A 25,000-nucleotide genomic window follows, 5' to 3' on the forward strand; every position below is an offset into this window, starting at 1 on the left:
TTCGAAGCGGTTCCACGCCGAAAGAGGAATAGAGGGAAAGGGAGTAGAGTAGAAGAAGGGTTGGCCTGGACTGCCGGACTGGCAGAGAGCGAGGAGGACGAAATGATGTAAAAATAACAAATTGAAACTGTTGGTCAGGAGGGTTGGGCGACGCGCTGCGAGAGACAGAGACACGCGGATGGAAACAAGTAGAAAATGAGATAGCGGGAGGGCGGGGAAAAGAGAGGTTTGAAGGGTGGAAGGGAGGGTGGTAGAAAGAGAAAGAGGCTGAGCCAGAGGGTGAGCAAGAGACAGAAAGAAAGAGAGAGAGAGAGCGAGTGAGCGAGTGGTGAGAGGAGAGGTTGGGTAGAAATAGAGAGGGGATGAACGCGAGGCCGTGGAAGGGTGGGTCAAGGGGTGGCGCGAGTAAAACTCTACTGGGAGTGGTGGTAAGAGGAGGGGTGCGTCGTTACATCTCGACTCGTTGGTGGCGCGCGCGCACGAGCGAGCGAGTAAGCGAGCGGGCGAGCGGGCGGGCGAACGAGTAAGCGAGGGGCAATGCTCCTCTGTTCGCGTTCCGTGGAAATTCGCTCGTCTTCGTATTGGTGTGTGGGGGGGGTCTAGTATATATTTTCTCTCTCTCTTTCTCTCTCTCCCTCCGTATATCTATCCATCTCTCTCCTTCCCTATCCTTCTCTCTCTCTCTCTCTCTCCTTCCCTATCCTTCTCTCTCTCTCTCTCTCTCTCTCTCTCTCTCTCTCTCTCTCTCTCTTTCTCTCGTCTCTCCCGTCTCTGTCTCGTTTCTCTGTGTGCGATGCTTTACGACTCGATCGTAGAGTTAACGTAGAGTTGTGCGCACGTGCGCGTGTGCGTGCGAGAGTTGGAAAGGGGTGCGCCGATCGTGGTTGAGCTGCCAGAGAAGTAGGAGGGAGATAGAGATAGAGATAGAGACAGAGAGAGAGAGAGAGAGAAGGAGAGAGAGAGAGAGATGGATAGATAGATAGATAGATAGGTAGATAGATAGATAGATAGATAGATAGAGAACGAGAGAGTGTGAGAGAGAGAGAGAGACAGTGAGATTCGTATACGAAGCCAGCGGGGAAACTATATTTCGACGAGGGTGATTTCAGTAGCGTGCACGAGCACGCGCTCCTGCTCGCCGAAATGCTCGCGAAAATGCTCGGCAAAGTGCTCGCGAACTCGGCCGAGCGTATATGCGTGATAACGAACGCTCCTAGAAATTCGAGGATGTTCGACTTCGATCGCGTATTATACCAATCTATCTATCTATTTAACTATCTATCTATCTATCTGTCTATCTATCTATCTATCTAACTAACCGACTAATTATCTAGGTTTTCATATTAATAGGAATAAATATGTTTTCATTGGTAAAGATTACGCGGGTGTTCGGGTGTTGTTGTAGTATGATCCATAGGGTCTTTTCCTTGCGAATGCTTATGCAAATACGATAGGCACCATATAGAAAATGTCGTTTTCTTCGGTACGACGATGAACGATGTCTATGATGAGGAGAGGAAGACGAAAGACGAGAAAGAGAACGATCGAAGTCGAACATTATATATATATGTATATATATATATATATACACACACATATATATGTATATACACACACATATATATGTATATATATATGTGTATGTTCGAACGATCTGCCGTAGTCATTAATCATACGTAGATATCACGTCCATGTCACTGTAGGACGTTTGGCGACTCGGTACCCAAGCTCGGCGGCTCATTTTATTTTCTTATCTTCTCTTAAAGGACAACCTAACCAAGCTGTTTTATTTTTAGTTATTGCCGTAGCACTAAGGCATAGGTACACATTACATATATACATACATTACATATATATATATATGTATATATGTATTATATATATTACATATATATATACATATAGATATACATTATATATATATATATGTAATAATATATAGGTAGGCTATATATATATATATACATACATACATATATATACTTACCTACTTCCTATCGATGTTTCGTCGTCTTCGCCTTCGTCCAAGGTACCTCATAAGCAAAAAACAAGTAACGAGCTGGACTTGGAAAGGCGGCACGGGGAAGGCGAAATTTTCTCCATCGAAGGGAGGAGAGAAAGGTAACTCGTTGTGGGGAAACTACTTACGATATACTACTACTATTACTCCTAATACTATTACGTATTCAACATACGTGTTTTATTTTTGTTTTTTCCTATTTTTTTTTGCATTTTATTTTTTCTCCTTTTTTTAACGTACGTATGTACGTATTACGTACTTACATAGAGAACGGTGAGAAGAGGGAGATCGTCGGAGAGTCGCGCGGCCGCCGACTTGTGCACACGCCTCTCTCGCTTCGCTTGTGCTTACTTTCACCGGCTTGAAAAAAACGTAGCGCGGAGGAAGTCGGTTCCCACGGCGCGGCGTCTCCGGCCAGTCAGCCTCGCATATAAACGTACGTATATACGTACTTACGTAGAACGCATATATATATATATATGTATGTATGTATGTATGTATGTATGTATGTATGTATGTATGTATGTATGTATGTATGTATGTATGTATGTATGTATGTATGTATGTATGTATGTATGTATGTATGTATGTATGTATGTATGTATGTATGTTGTATGTATGTATGTATGTATATATATATATATATATATATATATATATATATATATATATATGTATATTAGATAGGTAAGATAGAAGCCGGAAGTCGCGACCGCGACCTCCGTTCCCCTCTTCCTCTCCTACGTCATCGACCCTACCTACTTCCTTCCCACCCCCTCCCTCACCCACGTTCATAGGACGATCGAACCGAGACTGGTATGTAGATATCTAATGTTTGTCTATATCAACGATCCCGATCGATTTACCTATCGAATTTTACCGCAAAGCTTATCTTTTCATGACTTTTACTTTATATATATATAAGTATGCATTATACATAATCGTAGATATACATACATATCTATGTGATTACAAACGCTAATGTAATTATGGAAAAATGTTAGAGTTAGTCACGAGCGCGACTTAATCGTGAACTCTCTCTCTCTCTCTCTCTCTTCTTCATTCGTCGTCCTTTTTGCTTCGACAGCACTAGCTTGCCTTGTCTCACCAACACCTTCTTCTTCTCTGGCACCTTCGCGACGAAACCACCCTCCTCTTCCTACTCCTCCTCTTCTCCTCATTCTCCTCTTCCCTTTTTCTCTTTTCCTTCTCTCTCTCTCTCTCTCTCTCCCTCTATTTCTCTCTCTATCTATCTATCTATCTCTCTGTCTCTCTCTCTTTACCACCCACCACCGTCAAATACGTCGAGCTTCGGCGTCGCTGGCGACGACCCTCTCCTTCTCGTCACCAAACCCTCCCCCTCCTCCTCCTCCTTCTCCTTCTCCTCCCTTTCAACCTTCCTCCTACCAAGTACTCACACCAACGACTCACACCACTCGCAGCGTAAAATTATAATCTGTCATATTCATCGTTACACCCTCGTCTACCCTCTCTCTCCTTTCCACCTTTTCTCTCTTTCTCTTTCTCTCTCTTTCTCTGTCATCTCTTCTTTCCTTCATTTCTACCTTCCTCAACTTCCTTCTTCCGCCTTCTTCCTCCCTTTGTCCTCCGTTCGTACCCTTTCATTTCCCACTCTCTCTCTCTCTCTCTTTTTCTTTTTTTATACCTCTCTCTCTCTTTCTCTCTAACCTCTCCTTCCCTCCCTCTCTTTCTCTCTCTCTCTCTCTCCCTCTCTCTCCCTCTCTCACTCTATCATGTCTCTCGTTTGCTGGCACAGGTAGAAACGAAGCCAAGGTGCCTCCTTCATTTATATTATAATCCTCTCTTTCTCGTCTCGTTCTTATGCATTGAATTCGCTCGACGTGGCTCGCGTGCTTCTCGCTGCTCGAAACTCGAGGAAGATGGAAAGAGTAGGATACGTATATCTTTCTTTCTCTTTCTTTCTTTCTCTCTCTCTCTTTCTCTATATATCTAACTATCTATCTTTCCTTTTCTCATATTATATATATATATATATATATATATATATATATATATATATATATATATATATATATATCAGACTTTTCTACCCTATCTCTTCTTCTTCTCATCTCTTTCGCACTTTCACGACGAGTCTCTTGCGATCCTTTCGAGAACCGCACGGTTACTTTCTTGGCCGACCTTCCAATTACTCTCTAATTTCTGACACGTTTGTCGCGACCAACGGCGACCAACTCTTTCGCGAACGACTAAAAGAAATACTCTTATTTATTTTCCTAACCATCCTTTCACTCTCTTACATCTTTCTCTCTCTCTCTCTCTCTCTCTCTCTCTCTCTCTTTCTCTCTCTCTCTTTCTCCTCATTCGCATCTTACGAGATCGTAAAAGAAAAAGATTAAATCATGAAAAACATGAAAAATGAAGAGAAATGAAGGGATTGTAATGATCATATTATTTATTAAATGATAATAATTAAATAAATTTTTTTGAAGATCGGACATCTCTCTCTCTCTCTCTCTCTGTCGCAGCATTTATTTATTAACAATCATTATTGTTACTATTGTAGCTCGTACTCTTTTTTATTACTATCTTTTTATTATTAAGTATTACCGTAGATTTTTATATACAGTTTATATTTTACTACGTTCATATTATTTTTGTTTATATCGTTGTTATAGTAAATGATTTTTTTTTTCTTTTTTTTTTTTTTCACTATTATTTACTATCAAACATTGTTACTATTTCATATCATCTCATATCATTTCTATTGATTCATTCACTATTATATTATTTATTTATTCATATTTGTTATTATCGTCACTTATATATATTTTTTTTTCGTCCTTTTATCATAAAACATCGTAAATAAATTCGTTTATACGAGCATATCCGTGTATCATTATCAAAATATTATTTATTTACAATTCGTTATTATTCCTTCCTTCATATCGAACTTTTTCCAAGTGACTTTTTCGATCGAAATAATATTTTCCATATGTTGCTTCTATGTACATACATACATACATACATACATACATACATACATACATACATACATACATACATACATACATACATACATAAATATATATATATATACATATATATTTTTTTTATTTTTGTTTTGTTTTGTTTTGTTTTGTTTTTCGCCTCGCGAATCGTCAAACATCGACGACGTGGAAATAACGTATGTATATATCTATACGTAAGTAGATACATACATCGCATTATCCCTCAAATAACGTGCCGCATTGAACAATGATAATCTCGCGAACGACAAGATTATCAAACGGCGATGCATCGATCAAACATGGCGACGTTATAGGATACGAAGAACGTGGGTTTTATAAATCAAGCACGACTCTCTCTTTCACTTTCTCTCTCTTTCTCTCTCTCTCTCTCTCTAGCTCTGTCTCTTTTTTCTTCCCCCTCCGCTTCCCCTCTCTATCTCTTTCTCTCACTCATCATTAATTAATCCTCTTTTAATGATAATGCCGTTACTTTTCATCGCTACGAATTTTTCGGAAACGAACGAATGAACGAACGTAGATACGTACGTATATACGTACGTACATACGTACGTACGGCCGATCTCGTCCGGCGAGTTTGCACAAGCGATAATTACACGCGCGATCTATTTAAAGACTCGACTACATCGGTGCACGCACGAAGGGTGAAACAAGGGGGTGAATTGTGGAAGGGGGTATATGTAGGGCCTTTAATCCGCGTGGAGCTTTCATGAACGTTGAAAGAGAAAGAGAGAAAGAGAGAGAGAGAGAGAGAGAGAGAGAGAAAGAGAGAGACAGAGAGAAAGAGAAAGAGAGAGTATACACGTGGAAGGTTTGTGTATGCATCACATCGACGAGGAAATTGAACAATTCCCGTTACCGCAAGGCACACACAACGCATTATTTATCCCAGATAATAATGAATTGGTTCGTCAACGAGAAACGGCCGCTTTCCAGCAACATACCCGTTCTGCACAGGTCCCGTCTACCTCCATCTCCTCTTTCTCATTCTCTTTCTCTTTCTCTATCTTCACCTCCACCACCTTCTCTCTTTTCTTCTCCTTTTTCACCACCACCTCCTCCTCCTCCTCCTTCTCCTCCTTCTCCTCCTCCTCCCTCATTTGCAACTTCCCTTTTCTGTTTTTATCGATGATGACATGCATCAAACGTTATGCGACAATTTGGTAATCAATCGATAACTCGACGTCGTTTAGACCATTCAGTTAGTTTCCTGTGAAATCATTATTAGGATATTAAGATTTTAGTATACTCATTTTAGAAGTAATTAAAGAGTGATTCTACGAGACAACATTGATTTCGTTAATGAGCTCTCTCTCAATTTCGTTTCATTTAAAAGCGGAATCGCATTAGTTTATTTTCTCTCTTTTTTCTTTCTTCTTTTTCTAAAACCCAAATATTTCTCTTAAAGGCCAATTAAGCGTAGATAAATGTCTGAATTACATAGGGGGGGAGGAGAGGGGAAGATATTCTTTTCATGTATCTGCATTGTTTTTATCTATTTCCCAACAAGGTGTCGATGTTGAAAGTGTAAAAAAGAAAAAGGCAAAATGAAAAAAAAAAAAGAAAAAGAAAGAAAGAAAGAAAAAGAGGAAAAAATTCGATTAACGAACATACGTAATTTCGATGCATCGATAACTTTTCTTCCAAATTATTATTTGTTTGCATGTTTGTTATCCGTAAAAAAAAAAAAGAGAAGAAAAAAGAAATAGAAAGAAAGAAATGAGATGATTGTCGGTGCATCGCGTCGAAACAATTTCGATCGATAAAAGCTGATCGATAAATGTACAAACGAAGATCATTCATTCTTTAAATTAATGTTACTCCATAAATATTATATATATATATATATAATATATAATATATAAATATATATTATATGTAATGGTTCGTTCGCTAGCTTGTTCGACATAATACATACGTTGTCATAATTATGCTCTGGACGAAACGGCATACGAATCGGATCTCTCTCTCTCTCTCTCTCTCTCTCTCTCTCTCTCTCTCTCTCACATACATACACAAACGTCAAATCGATGTGTATCACGGTACAGACCGGCGTTTGTTCGTTCGATGGTATCGGAGAACACGAGAGGTAACAGCAGCAGCACCAGCAAGCAGAGACTACCAGTAGCACCAACAGCAGGAGCCCCGTTTGCTGCTGGTGCCATAGCGAAAACGGATAACAGAAACCATCCTGTATACCAGCCCAACGGAATAGATTCATTATGCTCGTGACCAATGCAGCTATGTTTGCTAGTTCGAAAACAACTATTTCTCTCGGCAATCCTTCTATTTTACTCTTCCCCCCGATCCACCCACTGCACCACCCTATTTTCAGTTATACGAGAACGAGTTACTGGAAAGCTCTTTCCCCATAGCTTTCCTAGAGATCAAAGCAAAGAGAAGCTAAGATAGTTAGATAAATAGATAGATGGATAGATAGATGGATGGATGGACGGATGGACAGATGGACGGATGGATAAATGGATAAATGGATGGATGGATGGATGGTTAGATAGATAGTAGATAGATAGATAGTTAGATAGATAGATAGATAGATCGATCGATCGATCGTTCCGTTTACCTTTGAGTAGGTGTTGACTTCTGTAAATTGTATTGAACAACTTTTGATTTATCTATCATGTTTTCTTCTTTCTCTTTTTTCTTTTTCTTTTCTCTTAAATACTAATATCTACTTTGTCTTCTAGTACCTGAGCGAATCTATAAATTGATATAATGTACAAATCGATAAACAAATAGATAGATCGAGATTGATAATCGTATTTATTCTGATATACAATATTAACGGATAGATAAATCTATGTGATCATATTTAATACAATAATTTACATTAATAATTTATTATTTTAATATTCTCTATCTACCCCACATACCTACCTGCATTGTATACCCTACATATTTTAGTTCGAAATTAGTTAATATAGAAGTAACGTTAATAATTTCACGGAATTAGATAGGATGATAACTAGGAACTATAATAAAGTGATATGACAGATAGAAATATAAATTCGTATTGGCATATTGGATATTCCAAGAAAAAAAAAAAAAAAAAAAAAAAAAAGAAAAAAAATTATATATAAAAAAAGAAAAAGAGAAAAAAAAAATAAAGAAAACTCGCTCTTCTCCTATAATTAAGAAATTACATTATAGTGGATGACGTTAGTAAGAAAAAAGAAACAAGAAAAAATGAAAAAGCAGAAAGAAAAGGACGGAAAAGAAAAAAAAAAATAAATAAATTACAACGATGAAAAGCAAAGAGAGAAGATGGACGAAGATGTGATTTTCTAATAAAGGATTTAAACGAACGGGGGTAGGGGGATAGGATAAAAGAACGAAAAGGGGGGAAAAAAGAGAAAAGGAAAAAGAGAATGAAGGTAAAAAAAAGAAGAAAAAAAAAGAGAGAAAAACGAGAAAAAAGCAGAGAGAGAGAGAGAGAGAGAGAGAGAGAAAGAGAGAAAAGCGAATTGTATCAACTCTTCGACGAGGGGAAGCAAATAAAGTAGATAAGTGGAAGGTGTAGTTTGTTTACGGCACAGCGTAAAGCACGGGCCACTCGGTTGCCGGCGTAGGGTAAACAAAGTGATGCCGTGGCGTATAGCAAGAGGATTTTTACTTTCGATCTCGTCGGTGCATACGATTCGTTAGAGTTAGTATAGTAAGAGAAACCTCCCATCTTCTCTATGAGATATATCTATTCTCGTTGCACCTGTATCTGTATACCTACAAATTCCCTCTCTTTCTCTTTTACATCTCGGTCCTCAACAAGTCGACCTCTTCAAAACTAACTACTATTTACCCCTCAATTCACCCACCAACCCCCTCATCACTATTCCCGTTCATTCCGACCACTTCCTCCCTTCTCCTTCTCCTCCTCCTCCTCCTCCCACTGCGCTCTACGTCACAGCCCATGCACATAACGGGGAGACAGGTAAAACGTACACGCCGCATCCGCGAACAATGCAGTCGCGGTCGAAAGAGGATTTATTTGAATGCGTTCTCTGTATACGACTGTTTGTGTGTCCGTGTAAATATGTAAATATATATATATATATATATATATATATATGTGTATGTGTGTGAATTGGTATTTATATGCGTATTCATATAGTTATATTTAAAGGTAGGCAGGTATAAATCAATGATCTATCATTTCGATAAAAATATAAGTACTTAGGTAAGTATATAATCTACCATATCTGACGATATTATTCTTATGCGTTTGTGAATATACTTGTAAAACGTTAATATTCGTTTATGATAAATAAAGTAACATATTTCTGAATGAATACATAGTTGGTAGATATATTTTTGAAAATATTTAAATATATTTAACGCGTCAATTATTGGCGTATAAGCAAGTAGATACATATATGTATCTATATTTATTATTCATGTAATAATATATATATATATTCTTACATATTTATATATTCTTTCTATATATATATATATTTTCTTTTTTTTTTCTTTTTGGTTTATCGATTATATTCCATTATTATGTTCATATATTTAGATATCTTCGTATAATATACGAATGAAATATATACACGTAAACACAAAAACACATACATACACGCTCACACAAAACACGTACACCTGTTTACGTATTATATTTATTCGATATGATAGTAATGAGAATCCAAAGCGCAACGTACCAATGACGTCTTCGCCGGCGCAAACGCTCTGCATTACATCGGCCGCGAGGACGAATGTTTAGTCAAAATTGATGCTCCGCGTGTAATAAATTATGTCGATGGGAGACCGCGTCAGCGCAATGCACCGTACAAACATTGGATTAATAACGCGCCGAAAGCGTTCAATACTGAACGCGGACGCGGAGAGGAAATTTTATGCGGTTGCTAACATTGAAGAAACGATTGAAAATAATTCGTTTTAAGAAAATCCGCCGATGATCTTTGTTTTAACAATCATCAAATTTATTCTTTTTCTTTTTTCGTGTTTTTTTTTCTTTTTTCTTTTTAAGAAAGAGAGAGGGAGGGAGAGAGAGAGAGAGAGAGATGAAATCAGATCGATAAGATTTTACTAGGTCAGACTGAGATAAACAGACTGATAATAATCGATTTAAACACATTTTACAATTCTGTAGTCGATATCCAACTCTGTTTGCAAGTACCTCGACGATTATTCATTTTACCTGATCGATAATTACGAAAGATAGATAGATAGATAGATAGATAGATAGATAGATAGACAAGAGTACTCGGTAACGTGTGTACAAGTACTCTCACAGGAGGAACAGACCTCTTTCTCTCTCTCTCTCTCTCTCTCTCTCTCTCTCTCTCTCTGTCTCCTTCTCTCTGTGTCTGTCTCCACTACGCACGGCCATTCACGATATTCGAGGTTTATAGCCGGGAGCGCTATCGCGACCAGACGAAACGAATGTCCCGCAGCAAGTGGGCAGTAACGTTTGACGAGCGGGCTAACCCTTTAATTGAGCGCAGTTTTACGATTTCAGACGTCGTTTTGGACAAAGGAGTCAAGAGTCCCCGAGAACGTTTATATCACGACTCCCAGGAATAATTTCAAGCAGGACCGAAGAAGAGAATTATTTCAATTCTCTTTCTCTCTCCCTGTCTCTCTTTCTCTCTCTTTCTCTCTGTCTCTCTTTCACTATCTCTCCTTCTCCTTCTCTTTTTCTCTCTCGTAAGAATTTCCATGAGCATCGTTGAGTTCTAACCAATGTCTTGAAATGCCAATGGAAAAAAAGAAAAACTAAAAAAGTCATTAACAAAACTAATTTATAATCGTATCTATTTGTTCGCCGATAAATGATAATAATATTATCGTTCGAAATAATCGATAATATTTCTGTATTAGTATATTACACAAGAGACAAATATAAAGATATAATATATATACATACATATATGTGTGTGTGTGTGTGTGTGTGTGTGTGTGTGTGTGTGTGTGTGTGTGTGCACGTATGATAGACAGAACGAAAATGTAAGATATCCCTTAAGTAACATACCTTACACTATCTTCTTCTATCTTTACTACGTGGACTACGGCAACACAACTTTCTATACGTCCTTGTTCGTTTCCATCTCCTCCCTCCAACTCTCTCCCTTTTTCAGCATCACCCCCTTCGCAATTATCCTCCCAGTCTACCGAACCCACCCCACCTTCCACTTTTCCTATCTCTCCCTCGCTATCTCCTATCTCTTCTCCATCCTTTTTTATTTCTTCTTCTCTCTCTCTCTCTCTCTTTATCTCTATCTATCTCTATCTATCTCTCTATCTCTTTCTTTTATTCTCCCTTCTTCTCGCACAGCGAAGGGTGCTTCGTCACTGTCCGCCATGTAACGCCTCTCTCTGTGTCCCAAGCACGTGTACTTTGTTTCCTTCTCGTTCCAAGCTCTCTCTCTTTCTCTCTTTCTCTCTCTATCTCTCTCTCTCTCTTTCTTTCTCTCTTTCTCTCTGTTTCTCTTTCTTTGTTGCACTTGATTCTCTCGTTACCATAGGATTCTCTCTCTCTCTCTCTCTCTATCTATCTCTCTTTCTCTTCGGTCGTGACGTATGTACGGTATCCAGAGTTTTCGTCCCTCTCAACACGACAAAGTACGACGACGCGATCGTTCTCTTTCTCTCTTTGAGAACGTACGCGCATAGTCGTACACGCACGAGAGTCCACGTCCCGTTTTACTTCATTAACGGATATGAGTTTTTCTTTCACCCTCCCAATGCGCGCGCAATTCCCTCTCTCCTTCTCTCTCTTTCTCTCTTTCTCTTTCTCTCTCTCTCTCTCTCTCTCTCTTTTTATTTCTCTTTATTTTTCTATCCGTCTCTCTATCTCTCTCGTATCAACCAATGACGACGCAAAACAATTCTCTTCTCATCTTTTCGTAAGGGTCGAAATCTCGAGATGAAAGCAACGTCGTCTTCCTCTATTTCTTTTACTTCTTCCTCTTCATCTTCTTTTTCATCTTATTCTTCTACTTCTTCTTTTTCTGTCACCTATGAGAGAAGAAGAAGTATAAAGGAAAAAAAAGGAGGTAAAAAAAAAGAAAATAAAAGAAAAAGTACCTACGAGATTTTCTTCGTGACAGTTCTCTTTCTCTCTCCCTCTCTCTCTCACACACACTACAACTCTTCTTTCCGTATGTTAGATTCTCTCCTATTACAACATTACATAAATCGAACGTTATCCGATCGATTTTTCGTCATCTATCTTCAGTAAGGCAGATAGAAAGTGAGAGAGACAAACGAAGAATATCATTGGCCCACGACCTTCGTCAATTACGTCATTTCGCTAAAAAAAATTTTTGCACGAGATGGAACGAAAATAAAAAATCAAAAAAAAAAAAAGAATAGGAAAAAACAAAGAGAAACAAGGAAAGAAAGAAAACGATAATAAAGTTTTGTTCAATTTGTTTTGAATAATTTCGTGGAAGATCTTTTGAGATAGGTAAGACGCGTAATAATAAATATTAACATTATCGATGATAATATTTTCCAACTTTTAATAAGTAAACGAACGAACAAAAGATGTTTGAAAACAAAGGTTAAGGACGCTTTACCACGTATTGGATTTGTTTTCTCTATGTAAGTATATGATATCTAGTAGGTAGTTATCGACGAACGAGCCAACAGTACGGACATCATCGGCACGGTTCCTTACGCGCAATTTCACGTAGATTTTTTGAAAGCAAGAGAAATAGTATATAGGTGGCATATATATATATATATACATACATACACACATACGTATACGCACACATACACACACACACAGAGGTACATACGAATCGGTGGCGCCTAGCTCGAATGTTTTTCGGTGTGCCGCGCGTACGGTAGAGTGCAATTTCGTGCGGGATACGGTGCGAGGGGAGAGAAACAGAGAAATGAGAGAGAACGAGAGAGAGAGAGAGAGAGAGAGAGAGAGAAAGAGAGAGTAAAGAGGAAAGGGTGGGGTTGAACGCGTACGGGTAATACACGATGTTTCGACCCATCCAATTCGTCCGAATGAAGAACCGTTATACGAGAGTTCGCGCACAAGCGTATACGAGAAGCACCCATACACCTCTACGAATATCGTTAATTCCGTCTGTAAAACGGCTCTACCCAGTCGGAATTTCGAAAATGCGTCGGTCGAGCGGGCCAGCCAGCCAGCCAGCCAGCGAGAGCTACCTCTCTTTCTCTCTCTCTTTCTCTCTTTTTCTCTCTTTCTCTCTCTTTCTCTTTCTGTTTTACTCTTTCTACTCTTCTACATTTCTCTCTTTCGAGTGCTCGTTTCTCCAAAATCAGCCCAACCATCACCACCACCATCACTACCACCATCACAACCGCCACCTCCACCTCTTCCTCCTCCTCCTCTATCTCTTCCACCTCATCCTCTTCTTCCTCCGGCTCTTTCCTTCTCTTCCCTCTTCTCTCTCTCTCTCTCTCTCTCTCTCTCTCTTTCTCTCTCTCTTCTTCTACCTTCTACGAAGTTCAGTGCTAAATCCGTCGGCGCAGCGCGTTCGTTTCGACTCTTTAACTTAATTACTCGCTCGTACTCGTTCATGAGAGAGAGAGAGAGAGAGAGAGAGAGAGAGAGAGAGAGAGAGAGAGAGAGAGAGAGAGAGGAAAAAACATGGGACGAGAGGGACGAGGTCGAGGGAGAAGATATGGACGAGGGAAGTAGGCGGGATGGGGGTGAGGGTGGGTGGGTTGGCGTGGAGGCGATCGAAAGGTAATTGACTATCGGCTGGGTGGACGGCCGTCTATCGAAGGCTGCCGGAAGGATGAGTTTACCACGTGACAAGAGCCCGGCACTGACGGGAGAGACAAACGCGAGTTTGTGCAAATTTCAAACTCTTGCGGTGCCCTTTTTGTTTGCGTCTTCTTCTCTTTTTCTTTGTTGGTTGGTTTGTTTGTTCGTTTGTTTGTTTGTTTGCTTACTTGCTTGCTTGCTTATTTGCTTGTGCTTTTTCTTTTCTTTTCCTCCTTTTTTACCCTTCTCTTTTATTTTCTTCTTTCCAACTTGCATTTACATTCTAAAAGTCACACCTTCTCTCTCTCTCTCTCTTTCTCTTTCTCTTTCTCTTTTTCTCTTTCTCTCTCTCTCTCTCTCTCTCTCTCTCTCTCTCTCTCTCTTTCTCTCTCTCTCTCTGTACGTAACATTCGCTTATTCATTTTCCTACCAATCAGCCGACTACCGATCCGGCGAAATCGTTAAACTAATAAACGTGATTTTATACATACACGTATCAGAGAGAAAGAGAGAGAGAGAGAGAAAGAGAGAAAGAGAGAGAGAGATAGAATTATTATGCGTGATATAATAGAGAAGTAAAATCGAAATGGATATCGGAAGCTGGCCTGATAGCGGTGTCAGATTCGCAGGCCAATTGGAATCGCATTACATTTGTTCACGTACGCCGGCTAATTACTGACCCCGTGGTGGATAATAATAATTTATTTTGATGAGAACGTTCTACGAATATATACATATATGCATGTGTACATATATGTGTATATATATATATATATATATATATATATATATATATATGTATGTATGTATGTATGTATTCATATATATCAATATTGAGATTTTCCAAATCTGTCATACGCGTTACCAGAAAATGATTATCCTTACGGACTGGACTATCATTCTAATTGTACCTAACTTGTCTAAACGTTCGTGCCGATTCATATTCAATTATTTATTGCCAAGTAGCATTCTTCGAAAGCACGATTTTCCGAGCACGTTTTAGATCCTCGAGGCCAAGTGCCATTCGATCGATCCCCTTCTTTTAGGGTTTGCTACAAAAGGGGGTTCGTTCGTTCATTCATTCGTTCGTTCGCGAGAGAGAGAGAGTGAGAGAGAGAGAGAGAAAGAAAAAAAAAGAAGAAAAAAGAAGAGACATCTTCTTTAGATGATAGAAACCCCCGAAATTCAAGACAATGATCATTGTCAGCAGAAAATACCTACGTATTTCCAAACGAAAAATCTCGATAAGACAAAGTACACTTTTCTTTTATCCTTGCTGACGTTGCTGTTGTTGTGTCGTTGGTACTGCTGGGGAAGAAAAAAAAAATAAAAAACAAAATAAGAGAAAAAAGAGAGAAAAAGAAAAAGGAAAAACAAAAGTATAATAGAACAAAAAAAAACAATTAAAAAGATAATAAAAGATCGTTATCGAATCGTAATAGAAGAGTTAGATATCCGACTTCTAAAAGGCACAGCACCGCAGTTGCGACTTCTCTCGAAGATCCTCCTGTGAGTTCTGAGAGTACCGAGTAATCTCGTTTACCTTCGCGAGCAAGAGCTTCCACCTGTTCCGTACATACCGAAGGAACCTGTACAGTCACGCTTCTCGATTTCTCGTTTCAAGCTAACTATACTACTCTTCGAATACTATATGTATGTGTATATATATATATATATATATATATATATATATATATATATATATGTTATATATATATATATATATATATATATATATGTTATATATATATATATATATATATATATATATATATATATATATATAAATTCTACCCTCATACTCACGAATCCTGTGGACTTTCAAAATGCATCTTATACGAACTTATGTATTTATCTATTATATGTGATTCTATAAAAGAAATGAGAAGAAAATATTATTCGTTGTTTAGATTTATGTATCAAAAGTGACGATCAAAGTTTAGGGATAAATATATACAACTTTATTATTTTGAAAAGAGAAAGAGAAAGGGATAGATAGATAGTTAGAGAGAGAGAGAGAGAGAGAGAGAGAGAGAGTGAAATAGACAGTAGAATAGAATAGAACAGAATAGTGTTTATTAGTTTAATGGCTATTTTTACAATGTCTTACTATATCTGTAATATTTATAAAGAAAATAATATGCTTATTGTTGGACAAAGTTTAATATAATGTAGACCTTTGAAAGGATAATAAGAGAGAGGGAGAAAGAGGGAGAAGGGAGAAAAACAAGGTTACATTATTTTATATTATTTATTTCATTGATCAGAAGGGTAGAAATGGAATATATATATATATATATCATCATTTGAAATAGCATATGTAAATTTATGCGGTTGTAAACACAATCACGAGGTATTTGTAACTGAAGTGTTCACTTCATCCAGAGAACTCAAATAATTATTATATAAATTTTATGTAAAAATAGATTAATGTCCGTAGAAAAGTTCGAAAGTCTGAAACTTGCCAATATTTTGCATATATTGTAAACCGTAACACGATAGAATTTTCATTATGATGAAAATACTCTATCAACATATTTTCTTGAAGAACTTTGTATTATCTCCAACCCCCTTTCTTTCCTACTTTATTAATTCAGGTTTCTTTTATGTTATTATGATAACAAAAATTTAATTTCCAAGTAATAATTCATTATTATTGAAATATTTGCAATAATATTCAAGAAGTAAAGAAATAGAAAAATAAAAAGAAAAAAAAAAGAAATTAACTAAAATTAATTATTACTAATTTAAAGAGTGTGAGTATATGCGTATGAAAAAGAGAGAGGGAGAGAGAGAGAGAGAGATAATAAGAAATATAAGTAATTTAAATAATTTGTTTTTGGGCAAATAGAAAATTAAAAAGTCTTTTCAATTTTTTTGATTATAATTTACGTTTTTCCGTTAGTTTTTCTTTAAAAACATACGAGGGTCTACGATAAAGAAGCCATTCTCCTAAAATTTCTTTGTACATTTTGTAACATATTAAGGTAATTTGAAAAATTCGCGGCCCTTTTTTTCACTTTAAGATGTGTTTCACTTTAAGAATGAAATTTGTACATTGAACGAAGAAGAAAAAAAGAAAAAGGAAAAAGAAAAAAGTAAAAGAAAAGTAAAAATAAAAGCCATGAATTTTTCAAATTGCTCTCGTATATTCAAAGTGCTACTGTATGTATACATATATATATATATATATATATATATATATATATATATAAAATTTTGGTGAATTGGAAAGCGATCCTATAACACTTTACCTAGATCCTATGATCGGCAAGTACCAAATGGAATATCCGTACATGCATATGGTACATATACGAGCAAAAGTGAGAATAAGTTAGAGAGAAAGAAAAAAATGAAAGGAGAAAAGACAAAAGAAAAGAAAGAATAAGGAAAAAAGAAAAGAAAAAGAAAAGAAATGAAAACGAATATACTTCTTTAAAGGTACGTCGAATAACCCGAGGATAAATCTCCAAAGTCGAAGATGCAATAGTGTTAGTAACGAAAGAGAAAGAAAAAGAAGGGAGAAAAAAATAAAAAAAAAAAAGAAGAGGAGTAGAAGAAGAAGAAGAAGAAGAAGAAGAAGTAGAAGAAGAAGTAGAAAAAGTAGAAGAAATAGAAGTAGAAGTAGGAGTAGAAGAAGAGGACCCTTATCGCGTTCGAAAGAGGGTTCCGTGAAAGATGGAAAGCTCGTATTTCCCGTGGCAGGAGCCCTGACGTTTTGCGACGCTTGGCCGATCGCCAAGGCGCGTTTTTCGGAAGAACGCCGCTCTAGAAAGGCTGCTTTAGCGTTGGTGCGAGCCGATTCTCACGGAGAGGAGTCCTTGTAGTTTCCGGTAAGGGATCTTGCCCTCGTAAGCTCGGTAAGTCTATGAAAGTCGAATGTGAAGCTTTCTTTGTATCATATAAATACATAATATATATATATATATATATATATATATATATATATATATATATACGGATATATATATATGTATATATATATATATATATGTATATATATATATATATATATATATATATATTTGTATATGTGTGTATCTATATGTGTGCATATGTGTGTAGCTATCTAAGTATGTATGTGTATGTAAATGTATGTATATATAATATATATATATAATATATATATTATATATATATATTATATAATATATATATGTATATTATATAGGGTGGTGAAAAAGAGAGTCCAAAACTTTGATGACATATAGTACTCGAATCTTTCGTGAACATAGTTTGAATTGACCTTGACAGAGTTTGAATAATCTTCAGAGTTTGGTAACGATAGTAACTTAGGTACTTGTTTCACTACTGTTCACGATAGTTACACGTACCTTTCAAGGCTATCATAGATGAAATTTTGGACATATTTTACATAGTTTTGAACGTTATTCGAATGTTCGAAAAAATTTTTAACACGAATTTTTTTTTCCTTTTTTACTTTTTTTTTTTTTCATTTTTTTTTTTCCTTTTTTCTTTTTTAGTTTTTGCGAGTTATCCGCAGCGATAAAAATATTAATGAAAACATATCAATTCTGTCAAATTTTTATATATATATATATATATATATACACACACACACGCAAATATATACTGCGATAAAATTTTACTCGAGATACGATCAATTTTATTATAGTTTATAAATGTTTGATATAAGGATTAATAATGATAATCTTTCATTTAGAAATAAAATAGTTAATAATTCATTATAAAATTATGATAAGCTATATCGTAAACATAGATGTAAGAATATAATAAGATAATCTCTGTTAATCCTTTGTTTAGAACATGTATACACAATAAAAAGAGAAAAGTTGATGAACTTGCAATATAAAAACGTGGATATCATATTATCATTTTTGCCGAGATCAACTTTATCGGCGTAAGCATTTTTTAATTAGCTTAATCAATACTATATGTACTCTTTAAATCCTAAACCCTTTTTTAACCAAATATTTTTAAGATGAGATAAAAGCAGTATACGCATACACACACATACATACATACATACATATATATATATATATATATATATATATATATATATATATATATACATACACATATATTTTCCAAAATCCTAAATCCTTTTTTAAACTGAGGTATACATGTATATATAACAACTATATATATATATATATATATATATATATATATATATATATATATATATATATATATATGTATATAAGAAGTAACCGTTGATATAGGATCGAATAAACCGATCGTTCGATGTTTTTCGATGGGTCCAGCCAGGTTTAAAGTAAACCGTTCGAGGTAACAGTTTAAAAGGGTAGCACTTTTGCCGCCATGATTTCTCGGTTTATCTGTTTCGCGACATTAAACGCGACTCGGTGAAAACGTTTTCCTTCTGGCTTCGAGAATAGATGGAGTATGAGAAGAATGAGGATGAGGATGAGGATGAAGATGAGGATGAGGATGAGGAGGATGAGGACGAGGACGAGGATGGGAAGGAGAAGGAGATAGTGAAAGAGAAGAAGAAGGAGGAAGAGGAGGAGGACACCGAACGACCCTGAAAAAGGTGCTCGACGCTTTCTACCTCCATCGAGCATCCGTTCCGAGATTCCGTCTTTGAAAAGACCCTCATCCCTCATCCCTCTCGCTTTGTAGAATAGAAATTGAAACGAATGTTTTAAAAGAAATGGGAGGAGGAGGAGGAGGAGGAGGAGGAGGAGGAGAAAATGGAGGTGAAAGAACGCGCGAGCATCGTTAAAAACATGACCGACGAAACAGCCACAAAGTTTATTATCTCTTACTTTCAAGAAAAGTTCGAAAGAGAAAGAAAGAGAGAGAGAGAGAGAGAGAGAGAGAGAGAGAGAGAGAGAGAGAGAGAGGAAGAGAGACCTTCACTTTTCGGACATTTATTGCTCGAAATTATTTTATACGATATAGTCGCATTTATGTTACGTGAATGTTAACATAAATTTGAATTCGTACGGTGATTTTAAGTGTCAGTGAATTTCTTTCGGCGAGTAAAATGTTGAGAGAGTAGTAAATCGATAACTCGTTTCGTTCGTCCTCTCTCTTTCTTCCTTTCCTTCTTTCTTTCCTTTTTTCTTTCTTTCTTTCTTCTCTCTCTCTCTCTCTCTCTCTCTTTTTCTCCTTCTATCTCTTTATCTTTTGTTTTCTCTTTGTTATGCTTGTCGAATTTCACGATGAAATCCCCACATGCGAGGGACAATTAACGGTACGGAGACCTCGGCTTACCGCTAATTAATCGCAGATAACTCTCTCGGCGAAACTCGAAATTTATTCTTGTTTTTTGGAAAATCGAGATGATTCCATGCCCCCTTCGAAAAATGTCTCTCCTACTTCCTTCTCTTTCTCTATTTTTTCTCTTCATTCTACCTCTCTCTTTCTCTCTCTCTCTCTCTGTCTGTCTCACTCTATCTGTTTCTCTCTTTCTCTTTCTTTCTCTCTCACTCTCTCTCTCTCTCTCTCTCTCTCTCTCTCTCTCTCTCTCTCTCTCTCTCTCTCTCTCTCTCTCTCTCTCTCTCTCTCTCTCTCTCTCTACATGCCTCGAGGTACGAATGGCGAGATCGAAGAGAAGCTGCAAATTAATGGTCGAGAGAGAAATGAACAGGAGGATTGTAGGTGGTCAGCAGGATTCATGAAACAGAGTCCAGAGATTTCGAAAGGGTATTCAAACGTAGATAAAAACTATAATGACGTATAAAAAGATATAAGATTAATTAATTAATTAATTTACTTCTTGATTTATTTATTTATTTATTTATTTCATTTTTTTTTCTTCTTGTTCACTATTAATATATTTCGTAATAAATATTACGAAAGTATCAACGAGTTAATGTCGATTTTTATAAATGAAGCTTTCATTTAAATGTCAAAAGATTATCAAAAGATTATTTATATCGAAAATCATATGTTAATAAACGACATGACAAAATTCTTTCGTTTATTCGTAAATAGTAAAAATTGCATATCTTTGATATTATCGTCAAAACCATCGATATAAAAATAGGCTTATAAAACTATTAAAAATTATACGAACAGATCGAGAATCAAGATTTTTCCAATAACTATCGTTTTCTCTTCTCTATTCAAGAAACTTCAAAATTGTCCCTTTTCTCTATTCGAACGTGAAATACTTTCCCTCTACTCCCATGTCCGACCCCAAACAAAAAAAATATATACATATATATATATATATATATATATATATATATATATATATATATATACACATATAGATATACGTACAACTCTGCCACCAAGCTATTAAAACTTATAAAAACAATCTCGAGAATGAAACTTTGTCGGTGTTCTAAAAACGTTACAAAATAATATCTTCTCGATAAAATCCTAAAGACATTGAATACATATATATATTCATACATACATACATATAAATAGATAAATATATATATATATATATATATATATATATATATATTTTTGAATATAAATGTATGATATTTTAGAGACATTCATAACAAACGTTTAAAAATATACGTAATATATATCCGAAATGTAGAATAGAGAATGAGTAACTATAGAAGTTATATTTTCTATGTATTAGAGAAGCGAGTTGAAGCGGGTACGAGCGGATTCGAGCGGACTCGAGCAGCACGGAGTCCGATGTTAGCGCGATCGATACGGCCACCCCACTCCATCCTCCTCTCTCATCCTCCTTCTCCGTTTCTCCCATCCTCCTAGCCGGGCCGATTTTTTTCCCTTCGACCCTCGCGCATGCGCATAACCTCATACAAGATAGAGAGAACGAGAAGGAGAGAGAGAGAGAGAGAGAGAGAGAGAGAGAGAGAGGGAGAGGGAGAGGGAGAAAGAGAGAAAGGGGCGGTTGGCCAACGAGGCAGTGGGTAGCAGCAGGGATGGCAGTGGCGATGTTGAGGGGTGTTGTGGGACGAACGGGGGTTGCCTTCATTATAGTTACGCTCTTGCCATACCCCCGGCACCGCCGTTCCAAGTAGAAACTCCCGGTACTGGTGCTTCCATCGCTGCTGGTACTACTATCGCTGCTGTTGCTGCTGGTGCTGCGGCTGCTGCCGCTCCAGGCCACGCCAATACCAATTTTCGAACGCCCCGACGCCGAACGAAATCCACCTACGGGATCGTGGAATTAGGGGAGAATGTACCAACTACGGATATATATATATATATATATATATATATATATATACATATATATGTATATATACGTATATATGTACACATTATGCACACGCGAATAATTATATATATATATATATATATATATATATATATATATGTATATATGTATGTATATTGTATGTCTGTTTTACAGTATCTTTTCTTTAAACTGTATCCCAGACTGACACCAATGTCAAAGATCAAGAGAAATATGGTATTACTAAAGGTTTCCTTCGTTTATTTGTTTGTTTGTTTGTTTGTTTGTTTACTTGTTTGTTTATTTGTTTTGTTGTTTATTCTCTCTTTTCTTTCTTTCCTTTTTTCGATAGATTTCAGTTTATCCAATCGAATCCTTCCTTCTCTGATCTTACACACTAATACCTCTTAATATTCTCATGTCAATATTTGACTTCAAACGATCGAGAATGTCAAACTTCGAAATCAAAAATGATTATTCATATGCATATAATATATGTATGTATGTAAATCGTTGAAGAATTGAAATCTTTCGACGTTTTTGATTAGCCGTACGTTCTTTTCGAAATTATCAAGGACGTACATATATATATATATATATGTGTTTATTTATAAAGATTTTATGTTTATTATCGACAGTCATCTGAGTTTTCGTCCCGTTAAAATCTTTTTTCGTATCTTTATTCCTTTTTTTTCTTCAATTATTTTTTTTTCTTTTCTGTTTTTTAGATGGAGAACTACATAAATGCATTGTAAAATATAGGATATAATTCATTGTAAATAGGGTCGACGACCCTATGGGTATTCGCGTCGATAAACCAAAACCGATTTAATGAACGGGTCGTGGCCGAGCATCAAACCGCGTCAGTCTGCTTTTCTCTTGCTATCTGGCTAGAGATATACGTAGGTATTAAGCCACGTGCAAAATAATGCATCGTCGTGGTGATGTCCGCAGCTGTAGCTGCTGCCTGTGCAGCCTGGACACGTATGTAGCTATGAGTTCGAAGCTATTCCATCCTGTCATCCTCTCTCTCTCTCTCTCTCTCTCTCTCTCTCTCTTTCTCTCTCTCTCTCTCTCTCTCTCTCTTTCTCTCTCTCTCTCTCTCTCTCTCTGTGTGTCTCTGTCACTGTCTCTCTTTCTCTCTCTCTCTTTCACTTTTTCTCTATCTTTCTCTCTCTCTTTTGCCCTCTCGAGTTCACTCCTACATAGGTGGACGGTTACACGCACAGTCGATAGTTTCTCGACGTTCTCTCTTTCTCTCTCTCTCTTTCTCTCTCTCTCTTTCTCTCTCTCTCTCTCTCTTTCTCTCTCTTTTTCTCTCTCTACTTTAGGGTTATATTTAGGTGAACTCTGGTATTATCCAACGAACGTAGAAACGGACGTACAGACAACGAACGTCGCGGAGAGTGCTTTTACCATCTTGTCCGTTAGATCCGACGACGGTAGCCTGCGACGACGACGACGACGACGACGACGACGACGACGACGACGACAATGAAGAAGATAGCCTGCGGCACTCGTTCGATAGATCGATAACAAGTCTCCAATGATGCTCTTAAAATCGAACGAATCTCCGACACTCCATGTTTTAACTATCCATCCGATATACATAGCTCTCGATCCAACAAATGATCACGATAATCCATTAATCTAATTAACAGAGAGTAGAGAGAGAGAGAGAGAGAGAGAGAGAGAGAAAGAGAGATTACAAGGTGTGTACTTTTTTTTATTACGTATTGTACCCGTCCTTCCAATTCCTTTTCTTTTTTATTATGATTATTATTATTACTATTATTATTATTATTACTATTACTATTACTACTACTACTTTATTTTTTATTTCGTTCCTTTATTTTTTATCACACGCGCGGTTTTTGTGGTTTACTGATCGTGAGACTATTTCTTTACGAAATCGCATGTTCCTTTATTGCCGTTTACTTCCCCTCTGCTATTGTTGTTTTATTTTTTTATGAGTATAAATATTGTTTTATTTTTATTTCTTATTTTTACGTACATTTGCGTCGATCTATATGCGTGTAAGCATAGAGTTTTAAGATATATGCAATGATTGTATAATTATATTGATAATGATTGTATCACGTAAATATTTACAAATGTTATAATTCAGATAATACATACATAAAGATTTTTATTATTAACCGTGCTCGCTTACCGATATTTTCTTGTGATATTTATTATTATTATTATTATTTTCATCATTATTATTATTGTTTTGTACGTGTTTTCTTTCAGTTGCCAAGGGTGGCCCAATCCCTTAAGGTATTATTATTATTATTATTATTATGTTGTTTGTCCTTTAGATTCCGAGAGATAATACGCATCAAACAGGTATCCTTTTATTATTATTATTATTATTATTATTATTATTATTATTATTATTATTATTATTATTATTATTTTGTTTTATATTATTATTATTTTGTTAATCTTATAAGTTTGTTTTCTCTTCGTCATGGCCATAGATTCTCCTCCAGTGGAATTGTATCGATCGTATTTTCTTACTACCATTCTCGTTGGACAGTCTCGCTCTACTGTTACTACATAGAATCCGTGGTGTCCGTCTCGATAAATCGATATGTTCATCCCGTACGAGCTAAGAGCATCAAAGGGAAAGAATATTTCCCGCTCCTATTTCGAGATCCAATCGATTATCCAACGAACTACGCAAGTAAGTATGTACGTAATAGTTGCCAAAATTTTATGGCCTCTACAAATTTTACCATCTGTTTACGCTATATATATATATATATATATATATTTTTTTTTTTTTTTTTTTTTTTTTTTTTTTAATTTAATAGAAAAATAATATTAGAAATTTTAGGTTCATAACTTTTGCAAGAAATACTTATTGGTTTTATATGTTGAATATTTCGTTTAGGACAAATTATAAAATGTTATCTTTATCAAAAAAAAAAAGAAAAAAAAATGTATAATAATAGGTTTATCAAATAAAATAACGTTTTAGAGATAACAATATTTTTCTTTTATTAATAAAACGACATATAAGAATATTGATCTAATTTTTTTTTTATAATAATTACAATACGCACATCTACTTAAAATAAATGTAAAATATATTCTAAAACGTA

The 25,000-nt window shown here is 36.1% G+C and overlaps 2 long non-coding RNA genes across 4 annotated transcripts in view; both read left to right on the plus strand.

The window, feature by feature from the left end:
* The first annotated feature begins 2,007 nt into the window (after positions 1 to 2,007).
* On the plus strand, positions 2,008 to 8,013 carry LOC124426292. Its single transcript, XR_006942703.1, has 3 exons — positions 2,008 to 2,121; positions 2,288 to 2,456; positions 7,080 to 8,013. It is a non-coding gene; the product is annotated as an uncharacterized LOC124426292 (long non-coding RNA).
* A 14,042-nt stretch (positions 8,014 to 22,055) lies between these two features.
* LOC124426290 overlaps positions 22,056 to 25,000 on the plus strand; it is a 5,844-nt gene continuing 2,899 nt past the window's right edge. Inside the window, exons 1-3 of one of the 3 annotated variants that reach the window (XR_006942701.1) lie at positions 22,056 to 23,602; positions 24,144 to 24,239; positions 24,374 to 24,579. This is a non-coding gene — a long non-coding RNA (uncharacterized LOC124426290). Of the gene's footprint in view, positions 23,603 to 24,143; positions 24,580 to 25,000 lie in introns of all 3 variants that reach the window. The other 2 variants (XR_006942700.1, XR_006942699.1) reach the window with 2 other exon arrangements.

The sequence above is a fragment of the Vespa crabro genome, chromosome 8 (genome assembly GCF_910589235.1).
Source record: "Vespa crabro chromosome 8, iyVesCrab1.2, whole genome shotgun sequence".
NCBI classification, from domain to species: Eukaryota; Metazoa; Arthropoda; class Insecta; order Hymenoptera; family Vespidae; genus Vespa; species Vespa crabro.